Here is a 16641-nt window from a genome sequence, read left to right as displayed (position 1 = left end):
CGCTGCGGAGGCTAAGGAACCGCCTGAAATTTTAACTGCCGCCCACCTGGAGAGGAGGCAGTCTGCAGCTTGAGTTCAGCCATGACAAATTGCCTACTGAGAAAAAAATCAGTGTTTTTTGTTGCAATCTAACAGAATTCAGAGGCCCCACTAGCACTCATCATAAAGTCCAGGATATATTCCAGAATGACTCGATAGAAACAGCAACAAGAGAAGACGGCCGTGCACTGGAAAAGGACGCCAGTGGAGACTGCGCTGACCGCGCCTGCGGCTGGAATCAGCGGACGCGATTTTAAATGAGGTTTATAACATGCTCAAGGATGTTAAGTAAAACACATAAGGAATAGAGAGGAAATCTAATCAGAAAAACAGAAACTTAAAAAAAAAGTGAATCAAATGGAAAACCTAAAATGAAAAAGTACAATATTTGCAATTAGAAATTCACCGTATGGGCTCACAGCAGATTAAAGATTACACGAGTCAGTAAACTTGAAGATTTATCAACAGACGGTAACCAATCTGAAGAGCACAGGAAAAAAATAGAAACAATGAACACAACTTCAAAGATCTGTGGGACAATATCAAAAGGTCTAACATGTAATTGGAATTACAAAAAGAGAGACAGACAATAGCACAGAAAATATATTTCAAGAAATCTAAACATTTTCCAAAGTTAGTGAAAGATTCAAAAAGTTCAGGGAATTCCAAGTAGAATAAATACAAGGAAAACCTCACCTCTACACATTATATCAAAAGGCAAAAAACCAAAATCTGTCCGCCAGGGTCCAAGCAGAGCAGCAGAACGGCCCCAGCGCGCGCGCCGGATCGGAACCCACTCCCCCGGATCAGAACCCACTCCCCCGGATCGGAACCCACTCCCCCGGATCGGAACCCACTCCCCCGGGACTGGCCACCAGTCGCCCGAGGCCGCGTCTTCGCGTCTAGTGCCAGGCGGCGTCCGCAGGGCAGGGAGGCGGGCAGGGAAGACGCGGCACGGGCGAAGCGCAGAGGACCCGGGAGCCCAGGCCGCTTCTCAGCATCTGTGACCCTGATGGTGTAGACACGCATGCCGCACACGCAGGGACTTGGGTCGCAGGCCTCCACACCCCGAGGCCCACAGCGGGAAAGCCACAGGGGGCCCGGAGGAGGACTGCGTGGCGCCGAGCCCGCTTCTCCTGGGCCCGCCGGGGCCACCTTCCAGAGCCGGCGCCGCCCAAGCATCCCCAAAGCAGCCAGTGGGACTAACGCCTAATTCACCGGGGAACCGAGAACTGGACACGCGCTCACTAAACTACCAGCTCAATGTTATATTCCCTGCAAATGTCCTTCAAGAATGAAGGCAAAGCAAAGACACCAGCAGATAAAAGAAAAATGCCTTGTCACCCAATCTGCACTACGAGAAACAATCACGGAAACGCTTTAGGTGAAAGGGGAATGATACCAGAAGGAAACCTGGATCTTCAAGAAGGAATGACGAGATGAATGTTCTGGCATTAGACGGTGGTGATGGCTGCCCAACCGCGAACAGACCAACACCCACTGACGCAGACACTTGAAAGGGTGCATATACCTCAGGAAGAAAACAAGTTAACTGAAGAAAAGAATGAAGAGCATTTGAAAAGGTAAACATGTAGACAAATAACAAATACTCAGAGCTCCCGTTTGGAATCTGGGACAGAGATGGAGATGAATCTTCAAAAGGCGCCCAGTTTAGTGAACGGAGTGAAAGCCTGTACACTGAGGTCTGGAAGATTCCCTCCGGCCCTTTCAGCACAGGCAGGCTTCACTCCGGCCCTCTGTCCTTTGCACTCACACAGAGAATACTACCCATTTCAGCAGCGGCCACGCCACTGAAATAGTATCAACCGACGGACCGAAATAACCTACCAAGTACCTAAATCGCTCTCTAAAAGCAAGTTCTCTCTTCTTTTCTGAAGGAAATCTCTGGAAAATAAGTACAAATGTAGTAAGTATAAGATTGAACTCAAAAAGAGCCAAAGATTTCAAATCAGCCTTCCCTGAATACTTCACCATTTTATATCATTTCTTTTCCTTACCAAGAGCAAAGCTTTGGCAGTCGGCACAAGGACGGGCTCTGAAACCTTCAACCTCAGATGGGCTCAAGCACCATCTGGCGCCTCCTTACTTGCCCCTAGTTAGGTTTCTCTCCAGTTCCCTCTCTTCTCCCAACGTAAGACATTCTGCTCAAGCTTCTGACAAGGGCCGCACACATTCTTCTCACCCTAAGAAGGCAGAGTCCTGCAGCAAAGAAAGCAGAGCCTCCAGGCAGAAACGCCGCCAGCGCCCCACCAAGCATTTACAGACACATTGGCTCCGGGCAGCATTTCTGCTCCCTTCTAGTCATCGTCACCACACAGCTGCCCACCTCTTCAGCCAAGGGCAGTCCCTCAGCTGTGCTTCACAGATCTTGCATTTTTCTTATATCTTACTTTTTCTATATTTATTAATCTTACAGCTTGCTATCTATATCGTTTCATCTTACATCTTTTTTCTATATATCTCCACTTTCAGAATCCTTATTGGATATTAATGCAGACAAAACATGAGGTTTATTCTTTCTTTCAAATAAGAACACTGCAAGTTTGTTTCCTCTTGGACCCACTCTTCTACCTAACGTTCAACGAGTTCTTTTGGTAGCTCTTCCTATTCTGTCTTCTATTTGATTCCATTTCTGTAATTTCTTTATTTCTGCTGATGTTTTCATAACTACATTTAACCAAGCATGATTTATTTTCTAGAATATTTGAATATTGTATGAGTGACACAGCACCCATTAAATATGGAACCTAGGCACAGAATTTAAAGTGAAATTGCATCAAAACAGGAAAACTGCTTTACTGTCCATTTTGAAACTTAAATATTGAAAATATTCAGACCGGAATGGCAGTAGTCTTACTTCCTCATTTCAGTTACTTGGTTCATGCTAATTTCTTCTCTGATGTTTAGACAGCAGTTGCTTTTGTTTATTTGTATCTCAAGGTGGAAACGTTAAACTGCGGCAGCTTTTCCCACCAGCTCTCACCCGCCTAACTTTCAGAGCAGAATATTCGTTTAGGGAGGACTGTGTGCTTTCATCTGAGTTTAGAAGTAATGTCAGAAAATGTTACGCATGTCCTTTTAAAGAAAACATAAGGTTTCTAATTGACTTATTACTATGGTAATTCAAGTGAATTAGAAGTAATTAACTGCAATCTTGAATTATAAAGTTGAGATGCATATATATATATGTCAGGATCTCATCTTGATGTAAAGTAAATGAGCAGTTACCTTGCGGGGTTTTTTTTCTTTTAAATAACTGGTTTAATCCATAATTCCATAACAAACTTCGCTTCATTTCAGTATTCACTTTATCTTTGTCCATTAAACAATGCTCCAATAAGGAAATGAGAGGAAATAGCTGACAATTACTAAAAGATTTTATTTTTTTAATTGATTAGAAAAATAAGTTTCTAGGGTCTCTGAATGCTGGATTTTTTTGTCTTATCCATCCATGGCAGCAAAAAAAAAAAAAAAAAAAATCACTCACAATTATCAGGTTTACATGTTACTCTCATAGGGACTTGCCATACCTCACAGTTCAAAGTATATAGCTCGGTAATATTATACTGACATGTAATTGCAGTTTATTAGACAGCAAAAACTATTCAAAAAGAAAAACAACCTACAGTGTCTACTTACCTTTCTATAGGCAATTGATTTAGTTACTCTGATTTTAACATGTGTACTTGGATAAAATGCTTATGTATGTATACCAATGTCACAGTGCAAGATGCTGCTAACCCAGGCACAAAGTGTTAAAATTGTTTTGTGAAGACTGGTAACCACCAGTCATGCCATTATACCTCAAAAAAAAAAAAAAAAAAAAAAAAAAAAGCCCTTACTGGAGTTTCCCCCTAAATATATAAGCAAAACAAAAACAAATATAATCCATTGTACAGGCGGGTTCCATTTAGCTATTGCTTTCTCCTTCTCTGCTCTTCAATTTTCCTGAGTAGCCTATGCTTGCTGGTCGCCTTCATTCACCTTCCACATGACTCAAAAAATTAAAAAGGAATGATTTCAAGCATAAAGGAAAGAATAGAAAATAATATTTAAAAAAACTCCAGACTTAATGGATGTTAACGTTTTGTCATATATACTTTCAAACTTTTGTTTTTTAAGCTATAAAACACAGAGATGCAGCTAAATACCCAGGCCTCTCCCCTCACTAATATTCAACTGTTTTAACCTACAAGAATGACAATTACATGATTGAAGCAAAAAAAAGTGGAGTTACTTTGTATCATTTGCATGCAAGTTTTTATACTTTTTTCCCACATATAGGCAGTCATAAATATAGTTTTCTTCAGTTTATTTCAGTTTCTGTAATAATGGCATCATTCCCTACATATCCTTTGTAACTTTTTTTAAGTTTATATATTTTTGAGTTTTATTAATATTGACATTTCTAAGTCCAAGTTATTCATTTTTTATTCAGTATAGTATTCCAGAGTAAGAATAAGACAAAATTTAATTATTATATATTCCCCCATTAAAGATCTGGTTTTTTTTCCCTTTAAAAATCATATACCCTTTATTTCTTTTTCTTATCTTATTGTTCTGGCTAGAATCTATGATAAAAACTGCTTAGAATGTGATATTGATAAACATCCTTAACTTGCTTTCACATTTAAAGAAAATAATTGTAATATCCAACCAGTAAGTGTAATATTTGTAGAAAAGTTTTTGATAAAAACTTACATATTAAAAGAAGGTTCCTTTTACTTCTAGGTTACTAAAAGTGTTTTTAACAGATTTTAAAAATCATGAATCATTTTGACTTTCATTGTCATGAAAAGTTTTTCTATAAAGATTGAGATGATGAGGATTGTGGATTCCTCAATCTCTAAATATGATGAAGAACATTAACAAATTTTTCTAATCTAATTTCTATAATTAATTTCTAAACATTTCTAAAATAAATCCAATATGAAAGTAAATATTTGTTGGAAATAACTGTTTAATATTGTACTTAAAATATTTAAATCTATGTTCATAAATGGCCCATAATTTTTCTTTCTTGCATTAGTCTTGTCAGGGTTTGGTATCAAGGTTGTACCATAAATTTGACTAGTATATCAGCTTTTTTCTTTTGTTTTTCAGGAACAGCTTGTATAAAATATTTTTAATGACAGGAATTATGTTTTCCTTGAATGTTTGATGGAGGTTACCTAAAAAACTCATCTGGGCTTGAACTCCTGTTTTCCTCCTCGGGTGGAAATGCTGGAGCTGGAGGCGCAACAGACATTATACTAACTCAATGATTAGACAGAGACATAACTTTTCACACTGTTCTTACATCAACTGGTAATTTAAAGTTTTCTAAAAATTATCCATTAACTCTTTTTTTTCAAAAACAGTGTAAAACTCTTCACGGTAGTTGCATCATATTTTAGTTTTTGAGAAGGATTGCCACTATTTCTTCTGTAAATGTTTGGCAGAATTCTCCAGTAAATGCCATCTGGTCTTGGGCTTTTTCTTGTTGGAGTTTTTTGATTACTGATTCAATCCCCTTATTAGTTACAGGTCTATTCAGATTTTCTATTTCTTCTTGAGTCATTTTGGCAGTTTGTGTGTTTCTAGGAAATTTTCCATTTCATATAGGTTATCCACTTTATTAGTGTACAGCTGTTCAAAGTATTCTCATAATCTTTTTTATTTCTGTAAAATGAGTAGTAATGTGTCTCTTTCATCTGTGATTTTTAGTACTTGATTTTTCTTTTTTCCTAGTCAATCTAGCTAAAATTTTGTCAGTTTTGTTGATCTTTTCAAACAATCAACATTTTTATTGTTTTTCTCTATTGTTTTTCTCTTCTCTATTTCATTTATCTCCTCTCTAATCTTTATGCCAAAAATCGCTAACCTAGATGAAATGATGAAGAGGTAAATTCATCAAGAAGATTTAATAATCTTAAATTTCGGTACACCTAAAAACAAAACTTTAAGATTAAAAGAAAGCAAAAGTGACAGAACTAAAAGAGAAATAGTCAAAGCCACAATCACAGATGAGGATTTAACTTCTCCTCTTAGTGACTGATAAAAGCAAGCATTCACACAGTCAGTCAGGAGGTCGGCCAAGTCGAGAAGACTCAACACTGCCAGCTGACCTGACGTGGCCGACACTCAGAGCACTGCGCACAAGACAGCACGCTCTCTTTAAACGTCTATGAAAAGTTCGTCAGTATACACCATATTTGTTTCATTAAAAACAATAAATTTAAAAAGATTTAAAATTATATAAAGGATGTTAACCATAACAGAATTAAACAAGAGATCAAAAAAGAAAGATAGCTGAAAAATCCCCAAATATTGTAAATCAAACAATACATTTTCAATAATCCATAGGGTCAAGGGAAATTAAAAAGCATTTTGAAATGAAAACTAAATCACAGTATGATATAAAACTTACAGGATGCAGCTAGAGCAGTGCTTAGAGGTAAAAATATAGCACTATAAGCTTATGTTTAAAAAAAAGAAAGGATTCAAATCTAAGTTTTTCAACTTAATAGACTAGATAAAAAAGAGCTAATTTAAAAAACAAGCTGAAAGGAACAGAAAATATCAAGAAAATAATCTATCAACTTAATGCCAATGAATTCAAGAATTAGATAAAATTTTAAAATTCCTTGAAACACAAACTACCAAATCGAATTCAAAAGAAACAGATACTAGAAGTGCCCTATATCCATTAAAGAAATTGAATTTCTTTGGTCCAGGCTCAGATGGCTTCACAGCACATTCGATCAAACATGTAAAGAAGAAATGTATCAATTTTAGCAAACTCTTCCATGAAATAGAAGAGAAGGGAACACCACTCATTTGCGGGGTCCAGCATTATCTGGATTCTAACATCAGCCAGATAGTACATGAAAAGTATAGCCCGATATTTCTTATGAATATAGATGCAAAATCCTTAACAAAATACTAACAAAAGAAATTTAGCAATATATAAAAAGGTAATATACCATGATAGTGTGGGGTTTATTCTAGACATACAAGATAGGTGTAATATTCAAAACTCAATCAGTGTGATTCACCACATTAACAAACTAAAATACAAATAGTGCATGATTGTCTCAGTGAATGCAGAAGATAGCACTTGACAAAATCCAGCATCCACTCATAATAAAAATGTTCAGAAAACAGGAATAGTAAAAAATGTTGTTAACCTGAGATACAGTATGTATAAAGAAACCCTACAGCTAACATCATATTCAGGAGAAGAAATATGAATGCTATCTCCCTAAGATTAGTAATAATTAAATGCCTGTTCTTACTATTTCTATAGAACATTGTTCTGGTGATCCTTGCCAGTGCAATAAGGCAAGAGATAAGAAATAAAAAGCATACAAATTGGAAATAGATGACATGATCATCTATGTAGATACCTCCTAGAAAAAAAAAGTACTAGAACTAGTAAGTTTAGCCTGATGAACTAGTGAGAATACACCTAAAATCTCCCCTAAAGACCTATTGCCCTCACCTTCCTCAGTTTCTTTTACCCAGTATATGATATCTAGCTTTCAGCAGAAAGTTACAAGGCATACTAAAAGATAAAAAACATAGTTTCAAAATACAGAGCAAGCATCAGAACCAGCCTCAGATATGGGAGAAATGTTGGAATTATCAGACCAGGATTTTAAAGCAGCTATGATTAACGTACTAAGGACTTTAATGGAAAAAAGTGGACTCCATGCAAGAACAGCTGTGCAATATAAGCTGAGAAATGGAATCACTAAGAAAGACTCAAAAGGAAATGCTAGAAATCAAACATGTGATCAGAGAAATTAAGAATGCCTTTGCTGGGCTCATCAACAGTCAGAGTACAGCCAAGGGAAGAACCAGCGAGGTTGAAGAAACGCTAATAGAAACTCCCAACTGAAAAGCAAAGAGAAAAAAGAATGAAAAAGAAGACACTATCCAAGAATTGTGGGACAATTATAAAAGATGAAACACATGTGTAATGAGAACAGAGAGAGAAAGAAACAATTTTAAGCAATAATGACTGAAGATATTTCAAAATTAGTGCTAGGCACCAAACCACAGATCCAGGAAGTTCAGAGAATATCAACCAAGATAAATACCCCCAAATCTACCTGGCCATATCATCTTCAAACTGCACAAAATCAAAGATAAAGATAAAATCTTGAGAGAAGCCAGAAAGAAATACACACACAAACACACACGCACCAAAAAACTTTATCTATAGAGATGCAAAGATTAGAATTACATTGGACTTTTCTTCAGTAACCATGCAAGCAAGGAAAAAGTGGACTAAAATACTTAATGACAAAAGACCTAGAAATTCTGTATCCAGAAAAATTATCCTTCAAAAGTAAGGAAAAATAATGACTTTCCCAGACAAACAAAAATTGATGCAATTTGTCACCAGTAGACCTGCCTTGCAAGAAATGTTTCATCAGAAAGAAAGAAAATGATATAGGTCAGAAACTTACATCTAAATAAATAAAGAGCATTAGAAAGGAATAAATGAAGATAAAATCTTTTTTTCTTATCCTTAATTGATCTAACAGGTAGCAGTTTGTTCAAAATAACAATACAACAATGTATATAATAATTATAGTTTATGGGTAATGACAGGAGTATTATGAAGGACAGGAGCAAGGAATTAGGAATACTGTTATAAGGTGTTTATACTATCCGTGGAGTGGTATAGTATTATTTGAAAAAGGACTTGAATTAGTTATAAATACATACTACAAAATCAAGGGCAACCACTAAAAAAATTTTAAAAGAAGTATAAATGATATGCTAAGAGAGGAGAAAAAAATGCAGTCTTTGAAAATGCTCAATTAAATGCAGAGAAGTCAGAAAAAGAGTGGAACACACAAAAAGAGAAGAGGACAACAAATAGAAAACAGTAACAATTATGGTAGATATTAATCCAACTATGTCAATAATCACTTTAAATTTAAATGGTGTAAATAAAACCAACTAAAAGACAAAGACTGTCAGATAAAAAAACAAGACACAATTGTATATTGTCTACAAACAATCCAGTTTAAATGTAAAGACACAGAGAGTAAAAGTAAGGGGATGGAGAAAGACATACCATGCTAACACTTATCAACACATAGCTGGAGTAGCTATATTAATTTCAGACAGAGCAGACTTAAGAGTAAAGAAAATTATCACAGATAAATAGGGACATTACATATGATAAAGGGGTCAATTCTCCAATCCTTAATGTGTACACATCTAACAACAGTGTCAAAATACAACAAAAACTGATACAGCTTCAATGAAAAGCAGATTACTCCACTATTACAGTTGGAGACCTCAACATCCCCGTCAGTAACTGACAGACCCAGCAGACAGAAAATCAGTAAGGACATCGTTGGACTGAACAGCACCATCAGCCAACTGGATCTGCCTGACATTCAAGACAACTTCATCCAACGGCAGCAGAATACACATTCTTTTCAAGCTCACAGAACATTCACCGAGACAAACTACATTCTTGGCCATAAAACACACCTCAACAAATTTAAAAGAAGAGAAATTATACCAGGCTATGCTCTCAAATCACAATGGAATTGAACTGGAAATCAATAAGATAACAATACCTGGAAACCCCAAATACTTAGAGATCAGAGGATACACTTCTAAAGAACACATGGGTGTAATAAGTAGTCTCAAGGAAAATTTTAAAGTATTTTTAACTAAATGAAAGTAAAAATACAACTTATCAAAAGTTGTGTAATGCGGTGAAAACAGTGCAAGCATAGCTCATTTCATTGAGGTTCCCTTTACCGTGCCTCACAGATAGCATGTTTTGTACAAACTGAAGTTTTGCGACAATGCTGCATTGAACAAGCCTACGCACCATTTTCCTAAAAGCATTTCCTCACTTCACGTCTCTGTATCACATTTTGGTAATTTTGGCAATAGTTCAAACCTTCTCATCATTTTTCTTCTATTTTTTTTGTGGTGCTCTGTGATCAGCGATCTTACTACTGTCATTGTTTTGGGGCACCACAAGCTGTGCCCGCGTAAGACGGTGGACTTAATTGATAAATGTTGTGTGTGTTCTGATTGTTCCACCGACCAGCTGTTGCTTTGTTTCTCCCCCTCGTTGGGCCTCCCTGTTCCCTGAGACACAACAATATTGACATCAGGCCAATTAATAACCCAGCAATGGCCTCTGGGTGCCCAAGTGAAAGGAAGTGCTGCAGGGCTCTCACTCTAAACCAAAAGCCAGATGCGATTAGGCTTAGAGAGGAAGGCTTGGTGAAAGCTGAGACAGGCCAAAAGCCAGTCCTCTTCTACCAAAGATTAGCCAACTTGTGAATGCAATGAAAAGGTTCTTGAAGGAAATTAAAAGTGCTACTCCAGTGAACACACGAATGATAAGAAAGTGAAACAGCCTTATTGCTGATACGGAGAAAGTTTTAGTGGTCTGGATAGAAGAGCAAACCAGCCACAGCATTCCCTTAAACCAAAGCCTAATCCAGAGCAAGGCCCTAACTCTCTTCAATTCTATGAAGGCTGAGAGAGGTGAGGAAGCTGCAGAAGAAAAGTCTGAAGCTGGCAGAGGTTGGTTCATGAGGTTTCAGGATAGAAGCGTCTCCATAACGTAAAAGTGCAGGTGAAGCAGCAAGTGCCGATGGAGGAGCTGCAGCAAGTTCTCCAGAAGATCTAGCTGAGATAATCAATGAAGGCGGCTGCACCAAACAACAGATTTCCCATGCAGATGAAATAGCCCTGTATTGGAAGAAGACGCCGTCTAGGACTTCCATAGCTAGAGAGGAGAAGTTAATGTCTGGCTTCAAAGCTTCAAAGGACAGGCTGACTCTTTTATGCTGGAGCAAATGCAGCTGGTGACTAAGTTAAAGCTAGTGCTCATTTACCATTCTGAAAATCCTAGGGCCCTTAAGAATTATGCTAAATCCAGCCTGCCTGTGCTCTGTAAACAGAACAACAAAGCCTGGATGTCAGCACATCTGTTTACAACACGGTTTACTGAATATTTTACGCCCACTGTTGAGACCTACTGCTCAGAAAAAATGACTCCTTTCAAAAGATCCCTGCTCATTGACAAGACACCTGGTCACCCAAGAGCTCTGATGGAGACGTACAACAAGATTAATGTTGTTTTCATGCCTCTAACACAGCATCCATTCTGCACTCCACAGATCAAGGAGAAATTTCAACTTTCAAATCATTATTTAAGAAGTACATTTTGTAAGGCTGTAGCCACTAGAGATGGTGACTCCCCTCAGGGATCTGGGCAAAGTCAGTTGAAAACCTTCTGGAAAGGAATCACCATTCTAGATGCCATTAAGAACATTCACGATTCACGAGAAGAGGTCAAAATATGAACATTAACAGGAGTTTGGAGCAAGTTGATTCCAACCCTCATGGATGACTGAGGGGTTCAAGATTTCAGTGGAGGAAGTAACTACAGCTGTGGTGGAAATAGCAAGAGAACCAGATTTGGAGCCTGAAGATGTCACTGAATTGCTGAAATCTCATGATAAAACTTTAATGAATGAGGAGTTGTTTCTTATGGATGAGCAAAGAAAGTGGTTCTTGAGATGTAATCTAAGCACGATGAAGACTGCTGAAATACAACAAAGGACTTAGAATATGACAAAAACCTAGCTGATAAAGAGCAGCAGCAGGGTTTGAGAGGATTGACTCTAACTTTGAAAGAAGTTCTACTGTGGGTAAAATGCTATCAAACAGCATCGCATGCTACAGAGAAATCGTTTGTGAAAGGAAGAGTCAGTCAATGTGGCAGTCTTCACTGCTGTCCTACATTAAGAAACTGCCACAGCCACCACGGCTTTCAGCAGCCACCACTCTGATCAGTCAGCTGCCAGCAACACTGAAGCAAGACCCTCCACCAACAAAACAAGTGTGACTTGTTGAAGACTCAGATAATGGTTAGCATTTTCAAACAAGCTACTTTTTAATTAAGGTATGCACATTGGTTTTTTTTAGACCTAATACTATTGCACACTTAATAGACTACAGTATAGCGTAAACATAAGTTTTTTATGCACTGAGAAACCAAAAAATTCATGTGGATCATTTTATTGAGATATTGCCTTTTTTTGCAGTGGTCTGCAATATCTCCAAGGGATGCCTGTATTTAGAGGAAAATTTATAGCACTGAATGCATATATTAGAAAAGAAAAATCTAAAAGCAATAGTCTAAACTTCCAGTTTAGAAAACTAGAAATCGAAAAGCAAATAAAATCTGAAATAAGCAGAAGAAATAAAAATTAGAGCAGAAATCAAATAAGTTGAAAACCAAAAATTGATAGAGAAAATAAACAAAACCACACATTGGCTCTTTGAAAAGATCAACAAAATTGATAAAGCACTGCCACATTAGGTAAGAAACTGTTTTTCTATGAGGTCCCCTGGCATTTCTAATAGTGTTGTTTTATGCATGCAGATGCTGCTATTTGGTCCAAAAATTTTACTTTTTTGTTGAGGATTATACTAGTGTTCATTAAGCCAAAAATGACTTTTCACATTTAATATTTATATATTGAAATCTACTTAGCCCCAAATTATTTTTGTCTCTGTTTACTTTTTGTGATATTTGACTGTTAAACTTCCATACATTCTCTTATTTTTTTCCACTTTCCTGTGTAGTTTTGTTTTTGATTCTTGTCCAGAACAGCTTATTATATTTAGTTTTTAACTCAATTTGAGTGCTTTAAAGCTTAAACCATTTGCATCTCACGCCACAACTAACGCTGGTTTTCAGAGCTGTCTGGGTTCTTTCATATCCTCAGTACAATGCCTCACTATCAAGAGAAGACAATAATTTTAACGTAAACAATCGGAATGTTTGGTAGGTATTTGGAGCTCATCTTTCTTTGACCTGATGTTCCAAAATAGGCCATCATTCAAGTATGATAAGGAGAGTATCAACAGGAAGCTACTGAGGAGCGTATTTTTAGCCTATTACCTCTCTTCTCTCTTAGTGTCATGTTACACTTGTCCAACCGAGCCTCACTTAGGAAAACAGTAATGATCACTAACATCTGCGTAACTGTCATCAATCACCAAACTCTTTGATCTGAATTTTTCAACCAGAAAATAGAAACTTATGACTCAGTCAGAAAAGTGCCACTGCAGTGTTTGTATGATACTCATACAGGACTTTGATACACTGAACAAAAACATGTTCTCAATCCAGCTCCCCTTCCTGACCGTGAGCATTTTCCAATCCTCAGTCCCAGCTCTCAGGGTTCTCATACCTTCCCTCCCTCTGCACCTCCCTCGCTGACTCTCCTTCTCATCTATTTTCTCATCCCTCTCCTCCGTATAGAGGAAATCCATTCCCACAACTCTAATTTAACCGAATTTCCACATATTCATATTCTTTCCTGCTCTCACTTCCAAATATTGGTGCTGCATTTCTAGTGCTTCGAGAATTCCATTTGGAATTAAATATTACCAGAACCAGCCATAATCCTCCCCCATTTCCCCAGTATTGTCAGACTAGATTACTAGTTCTCATTTCTCTATCATATCTAGAGAGTTCACGCTTCCCATTCCTTCCTCATTGCCTTTATTCTGCTTCACAGAGGCCTCCATCACTTAACATTTATATCACTGCAGTAGTCTCAACCAGATTCTCTTTTCCAAACTCTCCTGCCTAAAAGTCTCTACTAACAAAACTTGAAAAGCTCCAGTCATTGTATGTCATTTCCTTATGTCAGGGTCTTTAATTCTGGTAAGTAGGTGGATCAAGCAAACACGAGCTAAACTTTTCAAGAGACTATATTAGCAGGCCCACATCTCCATTTTTTGCACCCAGCTTCTATCCACCGTGAATTGCTGGTTCTTCCCAGTCAGCATATCTTACCGCACTTCACTCGTCACTACTTTGTTTTTTCTCGCATTGGTCTCCCTTTCTGAAATGTCACATTCCTACCAATTCCAATGCTATATGCCCTTCAAAGCATTCCTTTTTCCATGAATCTTTCCAAATCCAGGGAGATCATACCTTAGAAGTGGAGCTAAATGAGCCTTAGAATAAAGGCTAAAACAATGAAGAAAAAAATAACCAGACAGAAGCATGGATCTACATAAAGGAATGGAGAGTGCTAAAAGTGGTAAATATGTAGCATTCTTAGTCACATTAAAATATAATTCTCTAAAGCAAAATATAATTACTATGTATTGTGATGTTTATAACATGTGAAAGTAAAATGTATGAAAATGATAGCATAAAGAATAGAAGGGGTAATAGAAATATGCTGTCGAATGTGACATGGTTATAATATTAACTGAAGGTACACTGCAGCAAGTTAAACATATATATGGGAAACTCTAGAAACAACCTCAAGACAATAAAACAAAGATGTATAGCTAAGACGACAATAGCTGAGATGTTTTAAAAATCATAAAAATATTCAATAAATCTAAGAGAAGGCAGACAAAGAAAGGAACAAAAAGAGAAATAAAAAACAAATTGCAAGATGGTAGCTTTAAACCCAATTATGTCAGTAATTTCATTAAATGAAAATGGGCTACACATCCCATTAAAAGTCATATATTATCTAACAAATAAGAAAAAAGCCAGATGCCCTGCAGCGGCCACAGTGGCCGGAGTCGTCTTCCTCCTCCTGCCGGGGGCCAGATCCCCCGACGGTATCTAGCTGTGCTTAAGTCTGGCTGGTGCCACCTGTCTCCACGATGCCCCCCAAGAAACAAGCTCAGGCTGGGAGCAGCAAACAAGGTGGAGTAGACAAAGAAAGAGAAGATTATCCAAGACAAAACTTTTGGTCTAAAGAATAAGAAAGGAGCAAAGCAACAGAAGTTTATCAAGGCTGCTGCTCACCAAGTTCAGTCTGGCCAACAAAATCCACATCAGGCAGCATAAAGTGAAGCTGAAACGAAACTGAAGAAAGATGACAAGAAGCAAGGATTGCAAGAGCTAAAGGAGCTGTTTGCACCTGGAGTTGCTGCTCACAAAGCAAGCAACGGTGCAGGCCCCAAGTCCGTGGTGTGTGCATTCTTCAAGCAAGGACGATGCACTAACAGAGCTAAGTCCGTGGTGTGTGCATTCTTCAAGGAAGGACGATGCACTAACAGAGCTAAGTCCGTGGTGTGTGCATTCTTCAAGCAAGGACGATGCACTAACAGAGCTAAGTCTAAGTTCTCTCAGGACTTGACTCTGGGGGGAAAATGTGATTCAAGAGGTGAGGAACTTGAAAAAGATTCTACAGATAACTGGGATGAGAAAAAGCTGGAAGACGTAGTGGACAAGCAGCACGGTGAGGTGGAAAAGAAAAAACCCAAAACTCAAATAGTGTGCAAACTTTTCCTTGAAGCTATTGAAAATAACAAACATGGCTAACTTCGGGTATGCCCTGGAGCAGTGATAACTGCACGTATCATCATGCACTTACCTGGATTTGTGTTGAAAAAAAGATGAAAAGAAGAAGATGAAATTTCATTAGGAGATCTAATTGAAAGAGAGTGTGCTGCCCTAGGTCCAAATGCTACCAAAATCACTCTGGAATCTTTTCTTGCAAGGAAGAAAAGGAAAAGACCAGATTCATAAACTTGAGCAAGATATGGGGAAAAAAAGCAGACTTCAAAGCAGGGAAGGCACTAACGACCCGTGGTTGTGAGGTGTTTGAATTTCGTCCTGAAGGGGTTGATGACAATGAGGAGGAAGAAGATGATACTTGTTACACCTAGGATCAGGTGGAGGTGAGGCTGAGGATTCAGGGAGCGGAAGTGACGGAGAGTTAAGCGTACATCCCGGGAGAGGTAGATGAGACAGGTGTTACCAGAGCCAGTCCTGAAAGATTCCAGCGCCTAGACTTCAGAAGAGGATGGAAACAAATGAAGCAAAGCTTCTGGAGGCAGGGCTGGAAACGGTGAAAAAAGTGATTTGGAAAAGGACAGCGAAGGGAAGGGACAGAAAAATGGAGCCATTGATGTTGTTCTTATCAATGAAAATCTTTCTACTGGGGAAGATTTTGATGAATTAGAAGAAGAATTATACACACCTGATTTAGAAAAATGACACGAGACAAGTCAAGGAAAAATTAAACCAGCGCAGCATGAATTGAAATTGGCTACAGTGATTTTTCCACCTAGAATTCTCCAACAGGATCTTTATTTCTCATGCTGATTCTGGAAGGCTTACCTTCTCCCCAAAAAGGAATACTCTCCCTAAGTCTTGTCTTCTGACGTTGGCTACATCCCAATAGTAAGTTCAGAATAGCTCACGATAAGTTGAAAATATAATGGTCATTGCAGAAAATGACTGACAGCAGTAACTGTTCACTCAAGTAGGAAGCATGACTGCTTTTCCAGCTTTTGATTTTCACTGGGCATGTGTTATTACAAAGACAACATAAATTTAAATTTGAAATACCCTTCATTTAATGCAGTTTTCACTGAGTGATTTCATTTCCTTTGTATTTATATGTTTACAAGACTGCCTAAAATATGAGAACTGTACCTCATAAAGGGAACTCAATATGCAGATTCAGTATTGTATATCTTTGGACAATTAGACAGCAATTCAAAATGCAACTTGTTTAATCTGTCAGGATCAGCTGTAACACCTTGTGT

At 37.8% G+C, this 16641-nt stretch overlaps 1 protein-coding gene and 1 pseudogene across 1 annotated transcript in view; one reads left to right on the top strand and one right to left on the bottom strand.

The window, feature by feature from the left end:
- Positions 1-16641, bottom strand: part of AKT3 (AKT serine/threonine kinase 3) — a 325271-nt gene that overhangs the window by 21932 nt on the left and 286698 nt on the right. The gene's annotated exons all lie outside the window — the stretch shown is intronic.
- On the top strand, positions 14746-16087 carry LOC124248434 (zinc finger CCCH domain-containing protein 15-like; annotated as a pseudogene).

The sequence above is a fragment of the Equus quagga genome, chromosome 12 (assembly GCF_021613505.1).
Source record: "Equus quagga isolate Etosha38 chromosome 12, UCLA_HA_Equagga_1.0, whole genome shotgun sequence".
NCBI classification, from domain to species: domain Eukaryota; kingdom Metazoa; phylum Chordata; class Mammalia; order Perissodactyla; family Equidae; genus Equus; species Equus quagga.
The sequence above is the reverse complement of the archived record's forward strand: the minus strand, read 5'-3'. Positions and strand labels throughout refer to the sequence as shown.